Source organism: Mirounga leonina, unplaced genomic scaffold (genome assembly GCF_011800145.1).
Source record: "Mirounga leonina isolate KUSES-001 unplaced genomic scaffold, KU_Mleo_1.0 Mir_127, whole genome shotgun sequence".
NCBI classification, from domain to species: Eukaryota; Metazoa; Chordata; class Mammalia; order Carnivora; family Phocidae; genus Mirounga; species Mirounga leonina.
This window is the reverse complement of record NW_023270316.1, coordinates 7,663,544-7,671,641: the sequence shown is the minus strand read 5'-3', so window position 1 is coordinate 7,671,641 and position 8,098 is coordinate 7,663,544. Positions and strand designations below refer to the sequence as shown.

At 37.7% G+C, this 8,098-nt stretch overlaps 1 pseudogene; it reads right to left on the bottom strand.

Annotated features, from left to right (window-relative positions):
• Nucleotides 1-7,570, bottom strand: part of LOC118009633 — a 58,371-nt pseudogene extending 50,801 nt beyond the window's left edge.
• Between the last annotated feature and the right edge of the window lie 528 nt (nt 7,571-8,098).

The window sequence follows — 8,098 nt, the reverse complement described above, 5'->3', positions numbered from 1 at the left end:
TCTTTTTAGGTTTTTCTGCTCTGTGCTCTGGGACATATATCAGCACTAATGAATCTTCTCAGAGTATAGAAAAGTTGAACTGTCTTAACTTTAATCTGTGGCTTAGCTATACCAGTTGAAATCATCATGGGCACTAGAATTCTCTCTCTTGTTCTATAAGATACATTTTATGTGATGTATGTTTTATACAGAAACACAAAGTAAATGCTCAAGAAAAATGGTCGGCTGCTCAATTTTGAAAGGAACTGCAAGTCATATCCTTATGTAATGATCAAATACTTCCCAAAATTCCCCCAAATATTTCTATGTACTGGAAGTTAGTTGTATTGACTACAGCTCATACCAAAAGTGCCATTGGCAAGAATTTAGAAATCTTTGTTATATAGAGAGTGTTTTAATATTTGTTGTAATGGTATTTACACACAGCAATGCACTTGTAGAATATTACTAGCTTTAGGCTTTCTCTAAGACTGAACAAACGCAATTCCCAAACTCCCAAAGCAATTTTTAAGCAGAAGAGGAGACGGTAGACCTGGAGCCAAATGTAGTAGTTATCCCATACTAGGTGGAAATCAGAATTGAATATGGTAGGGGTCAAACACAATTTAATAATTGTGGCACAATATGCTGACCGCTATTGCTTTGACATGCTGGGGTAGAGGGCAAGCAAGACCATGGTAGTGGAAAAGAGGACTGTCATTGTGATGTTCTCCAGACTCAGAGGAAGAAAATCACACCATAGCAATCTTAATAATAAGAAGATACAATATCTATTAATCACTTACTACTTGCCTGTTAATGAGATAAATGTTTTACATTTATATTTTATTTACTCTTTGGAAGAGGTCTATTAGTTAAAGCTATTAATTGCTCTACTTTTGCCCAAGAAAATAAATAACAGGCAGATCTGGGACTAAAGTACCATTATTTATAACTTCACAGTCATTAACTAATATGATATGGTGTCTTTCATATAGAGTCCTAGTAATCAGTTGTTGATGATTTAAATACAGGATAAATAATTAAAAATATAAACAATAAAATCCATAAGTAACTTATTAGCAACTGAGACTTGTCTACATTTGTAGACTCAAGGTTATACAATCTGTCACAATTGAAATGTTTTCTTTCACCTTGGGGTGGGTCTTAGGAAACTCATTAACACATTTGTTTTATGGAAATATTCTGAGTATGAGGAAAAAGTTTAGCTTATTATTGTGTATTTATGTAACTGAACAGGAGTGTTTCAAATAATTCTATCTAAAATTACTCTGTATTTCCTGATTTTGTTAATGTTGTTTTATTACATTTTTAAAATCTTATAAATGGTCAATTTGACACAATAGGAATTAAGTTGAGTACTTAACTTCTGGAAATATAAAATCTGTTAGGGAGATGGATGCTGGTTCCACAGAGGTTCTAGAAGTCCTTGTGGGACCTGAGTCACATCGTCCTTTTCCATATACATTTAAGAGTTTTCACGGATTTGGCAGACTCATACAATTTGTTTCCCTCTAAATCTTGTAACTTTCACATTTTATTGTGTGGTGCAGCACGCATTTGTTTCACATAGAGGGCAGCTTTATCCCTCTGAATTGCAGATTCTCTGCAACTGGTACAGCCTTTCCCCAGACAGACAAAACTGAGCACAGTCCAAAACATTATAATAACATTTGTCTCCGATGTTGATGAGGGCCAACACATATTAATTTGTCATTTGCTGCATATTTATCAACCAGATTGCAGACTATTTCCAGACTGAGGCAGTTAAAAGCCTTTATTAAAAATGATGCTTTTGAAATCTAATTTATTTCAGCATGCATATATTTTTATTTAATATTTTGTTTCTGTCTTGCAAGCTAACAATGTTTCGAAAGTGTCAAGCAGGAAAGTTAGGCTTTACAAATTTATTATTTTTTATTAATTTGTTTGGGTACAATGTTATTTTATATCCTAATTTTGCTGTTTTTTTTTAAAGGAAAGTACCCGTGGTACTGGTACCATGCTCTGGTTGTTACCATGACAATCATAATTTAAGGAACTAAGCCTAAGACCTTTATAGTGGGATATTATCAGGCAAATAGGATGCACAAATGAATCAAGGTAAGCAGTCAAATAAATATTTGAACAGAGCTTTTTGTAACTACACAAAGAAGCAAAAGGGTAAGTGTAAAGTTTGTTTATATATGTGGCTAAGCTAATATCTAGAATCACGTCAATTCCTGGGTTATTAAAAAAGATATATTTTTGTAAAGTATAGTGTAGATTTCATCTATTCATGCACCTTAAAGTCCTTTTGCAGGAAAATGATTGTTGAGACAAAGAATTTATATATATATATATACACATATATATAAAGAAATCACATATTAAAAAATTCAAAGAGATGTATGTTTGATGTTTTTTGGTTAACAAACTAAAAGCATCTTTATAGGTTGCCCAACCATGTTACCCACGTACTTTTACTGTGACCTGAATAACTTTTAACACTGGTTTTGATTCCCTCAATATAAGTTTTTAACCCCAAATGCTATATATTTTCAATATAATATTTACTGAACCCTTCTTTAAGGCACTGCTCCAGATTCTATAAGGAATATAACAACTTAGAGATTCAGTCTTTCTCTATCATGAGCTTAAAATATAGTGAGGAAATAAGACAAAAATAAATAGGGTAACAGAAACATTCCAAATTAATGGCAGAAATAATAAACATTACAGGAATTCAGATGAATTTATCAAGCTAGGATGTCCTGGGTAAAAGTTGGGAAGAATAGAAAGGGTTTACCTGTTCTTCTCAAGAACTCTGTTTGGTTCCCGATCCTGCTACTTATTATCATTTTCTCATTGACAGATTTCTCGTTTTTTCCCCCTAAGATTTATCTATTTATTTGGAGAGCAGCTGTGTTAGTCCGCTAGGGCTGCCATAACACAGTGCCACTGACTAGATGGCTTCAGCATAGAAATTTATTTTCTGGCAGATCTGCTGACTAAAATTTCAAGATCAAGGTATCAGTAGGGTTGGTTTTTTCTGAGACTTCTCTCCTTGCCTTGGAAATGGCCATCTTCTCCTCCCTGTGCCTTCATAAGGTCTTTCCTTTGTGTGTGTCTATGTCCAAATTTCCTCTTCTTCTAAGGACACTAGTCATATTGGATTAGAGCCCTCCCTTCCCCTCAGTGACCTCACTTCAACTTCATTACCTCTCTGAAGAGCCTATGTGGTCACATTCTGATTTACTGAGGATTAGGGCATCAATATATGTATTTGAAGGACGCAGTTCAGCCCATTACAGAAACAAATACTCAAGTCAGGTGACTGTTATAATATTAAAAGATGGTATTGTCTGTGAAAGTACATTGTAAACTGAAAACGATTAACACAGGTTAAATGGTGCATTAGGCAGGGTCTATAAAACCAGCGCTGTGACAAATAAATCTGAAGGGCTTAAGACAATAAATATGTACTACAAACTCGTGAAAAATCTGGTGCAGGCGTTTGTAGTCAGGACATGGGGAATTGAGGACACAATCATTTTCTAGGGTCTTGATACCCTTCACTGGAATCTATGCTCCAGCTGGGAAATGAAGGAGAGAGTGGGAAAGGCCTAGCAAACAAAGTTTCTAAGGTTGTGCTAATACAGCTGCAGCTGTCACTTCCACTGCTTTACCTTGGGGAGGACTGAGCCAACAGTCCTAGCAAGATTCAAGGAAGCTTAGTAATGTAGTTTAATGGTGAACTGAGGAACTGAGAAAGGGAGAACATAAATATTCCATATGTTGGTGAAAAATTAGGAAAAATATTTTCACAGACTGATAAAAATGTAGTCAGTCTCTGCCACAAAAGTTATCAGTCTATATATTTTAATTGGACTTTGAAACATAAAGAGGAATCCAATAGATGAAAATGGGACAGGTTTCAATTCAAGAGACTGGTGTGATCAATGAGTAGAAAATAAGACACTTTAAATGGAAGAAATCCAATGTAGAGGTGAGAAGTCTGGAGCCAGGGGCCCTGAGTTTATATCTCATCATATGTTAGCTGTGAAACACTTCTTGCTAAGTTATCTAACCATGCTGAACCTCACTTCCTTCCATCATGAATTCTTCATGATAACACCTTACAGGTATGATTGTAGAAGACCTGATAGGTATTTTTTGTGAGAATTAAAATAGAAAATATGGGGGCACTTGTGTGGCTTATTTGATTAAGCATCTGACTCTTAATTTCTACTCAGGTCACGATCTCAGGGCCCTGGGATCGAGCCCCATGTCAGGCTCCACGCAGAGTCTGCTTGAGATTCTCTCTCTCCCTCTCCCCTCTGACCTTCCCCTGATTCTTCTCTCTCTAAAATTTTTTTAAATAAATGAATTAAGATAAATAAATAAATAAATAGAAAAATAGAAAAAATAGAAAATATGGGTTGTGTACTCTACATATTGTCTGTTGCTTTATAAGCACCTAATTAAGATTCAATAACATTAACAATGTTAAATAGCATCAATGGACATAGATCTACTACCCAAACAATTGTATTGTTTTTTCATGTTTTCCTATTTCCTGATTTGGCCCAACTTAATATATGTATAAACCAATTAAGTTGTAACAAAGACTGTAAAGTGAAGGTGGGACAAGTAGCTTGGAATGTCTTGTTAGCTATCCAGAAAACTAGCAGGTTTGGCAATAGTTAGGGTTTCTGCTTTCGCTAATTGTGATAGTTTACAGTTCAGATGGGCCAGAGCAGTTTTCAGAGCAGGTTATGCAAAATGGTTTCCCAGGGCATGTGAGGTTATTCTGAGAGAAAACTGTCTTGGCCACACTTTCCTGCCTCATCTCACTCAGAACACTCACAAAGATTGACTGCTTAGTTAGACTCACAGAGAGAGAGAGAGAGGTTCTGTCAGCGCTAGGCTAATCTGGAAATCCAGTAGACTCACTGACAAAAATTCAAGCTCAAGATCCGTCTCTTTGCCTGAGGAAATTTTAGGATTTCACTATAGCCACTTTTTGGCATTAGAGAGAACGTTGAGGACTAGATCTTTAACCAAAAGACCTGGTAGAAAGTAACTGAACTCCAAAACCAGCACAGCAGAGCATCATTTGCCTGAGTACTTACCAGAGAAGCATTCGGGACTTCCACACCGTTCAAATCAAATGTCAACACTATGAATTCCACTCGGAAGTGGAGAGGCAGGCTGAGTGGCTCTAGAGCAAGCTGGCATGTGCTTCTCAAGTCCCACGCCTTCGAGTTATAACCACCGCTCTTGCATACCAGCTGGGGCTTCTGGATGTCACTCAACATTAGCATCCCAGAGCAGATTGTTATAATCAGTTCTGCATCATTTAGGGCCCAAACTTCGGAAAATCTGAATAAGCCTATGATGGTATATCTAGAGGTCATACAATTTAATAAGACACCAGTTATTACGTATAGACATGTTTGAAAACAAATCTACATAAATTTCCCAGAATTCATATTGTGACATGCAATATTGTAATTTAGATAACTTCTACTTACTCAGTTGAACGTATCCAAATTGTTAACTAATTTTGATGACTTTTGAAGGTCCTAAGTGTAACTGTGAATTTTAAAATTATAATTCTTGGGTAATTCTTCCTGTGCTAACACTACTAGGGAATAGTCAAATCAATTAACCCAAGTTGAAAAATTTAAAAGACTGTGATAAAAATGTGCTTCCTTTCTCCTGGATAGAAAGTGTTGACTTAATTTTACTCACAATTAGATGTCAAAAGGGCATATATAAATTTAGTAATATTTACATTGTAAAAAATATCAAAAGGCAAGAAAATACTTCAAGCACATTGAACCACATCAAATGAATTTTTTTTACATTGCATTCATCCATCATAACAGTCAAAACATATATTTTTAAACTCTATTTTTGTCACGTGTTATGGGAAATAGTGGAAAACGTATTATGAAGTTGAAGCTTATTAACCCAAAGCTACTAAAATTGGCAGATGGATACTTTATCCTGAATGCTGAGATAGCTTCCTTTTCTGGCTCAAGGGCAACTATTTTTTAGGCCAAATAAGTGTATCTGCTTCAAACTGATTCATTTACGAAATGCTTATTAAGTGGCTAGTTACATGCCTGGCCTTCATCAAGGCAATAGGAATATAACAGTAAACAAAACTCCTTCATGAAGCTTACTAGTCATTGCAGAGTGAAAATAATCATATATGTTCATAATATGTCAGGTCATGGTAAGCAGGCTTCCACCAAAACGTGTTCTTTTTCTTTCAAATGTACCTGAGATGTGGTCCCTTTTAGTGATTATTTCTCACCAATGCCAGGTAAGCAGAAGTTACGTGTGGCCACTTCTTCTCGAGCCTTACACAGTGGTTCTCTACTCTCTTCTCACCTCATCCATGCTGCGTGTAGCCATGACAGTACATAAGGTGAACTGCAAATGAAATGAGCCTCTAATTCTGTGTCCCCATGAAAAGAACAGCCATCCAGGGACCAGGAGGAACATCCATTTTGGACTAATGTGTAGAAGCGAAATACATTTATGTTTGAGCCATTATTTATTGAGTGGCCTGTTTTGTTTTTTTTTTTAAGATTTATTTATTTGTTTGAAAGAGAGAGAGAGAGGGAGTGGGGGGAGGGCCAGAGGGAGAAGGAGAGAAAGAGTCCTCAAGCAGACTCCCCGCTGAGTGCGGAGCCCAACTGGGGCCTCAATCCCGGACCCTGAGATCTTGACCTGAGCTGAAATCAAAGGTCAGAGGCTTAACTGACTGAGCCACCAAGGTGCCCCTGAGTGATGTGCTTTTAACTGAAGTTTAACTTAGTAAAGACTACACATGGGGAAATAAAACAGAATAAGGGAAGAGGGGATGCTTAGGTGGTTGGGGTGTGGAGGAATTTAAGGTGGTCAGATGAGCCCTTGTCCTAATTGACTGTGATGAGTAATAGAACGTGCCCTTAGGCCATCACCCTCCACTTATGTTGGGAAGCCACTTGCTCCCCGAATCGCCCCTAGAACTGCTCAGGCCAGTCCTCCCTCACTCTCCTGGTTCAGCACCTTCTTATGGCCTCTCAAGGGTATCTTTCTCATTGGCAAACACTCATGCTGTTACTTCACCCACCTTAGAATTCCATCTGTACCCTCACCCTTTTCCTCCAGGTACCTCCTTGTTACTCTCCTTGTCTTTATAACAGAACTCCCAGAAAATGCTGTCCATATTCCTTCCCTGCCTTCCTGTCCTTCTAGGGATGCTCTCTAAACAAAGTGTTGCCCTCTGTGCTGAAACTGCCTATTTCAGGTTCACCAAAGATCATTTCTTAATCTTCGCACTCTATAGGGTCTGTCAAAGGCATTTGACATTTGTCTCCTCGAAACAGTTCCTTCATGTGGCTTTCAGGATGCCATACTCACCTGGCATTACTTCTGTTTTTCTTCCTATTTCTTCTCTTTTGTTGTGCTTGTTCTTCCTTATCTCCTGTCCTTTTAATGTGGCATTGCCCGGTGCTCGGTCCTGGAGAATCTCCTCTTTCCCATGTATCTCCACTCCCTTGCTTATGTCATTCATGTCAGTAATAGGCATGCTATCTACATGCTGATGATTCCCCAACTGATATAGCCTACCCAGATCTTTCCCCTGAACTCCAGATTGGCATATCCTTGTCCACTAGGGAGTCCCTGAGTTTCCACTGGTCTGCTCCTCCCATATTCTCCTCTTCTTAGTTATATGCACCCACACTCTTAAAGGCATTGATGTCAGCCCTGACTTCTCCATTTTATTATCCCCAGGCTTTTATTCCAACTTGTCAGTTAATTCTGGCAGCTAAATACGTAGAATTCCAGCATGTTCTGCCATCTTATCTCACCATCACTTATCACCAAAACGCTACAATACTTCAACAGCCTCCAATCCAGGCTCCTGGCTTCTGCTATTGCCCCTGCAATCTCTTCTCAAAAAATCAGCCAGAGGGATTCAATTAAAATGTCATTCCCGTGCTCAAATGTCTTAATGCCTTCCCAATTCACCGAGAGTAAAATGAAAAATCTTGTGCCTGCAAAGCCTGCATGATTGGGTGCCTCTTACCCTTTCCCATTCCTCTTTCCTCTATTA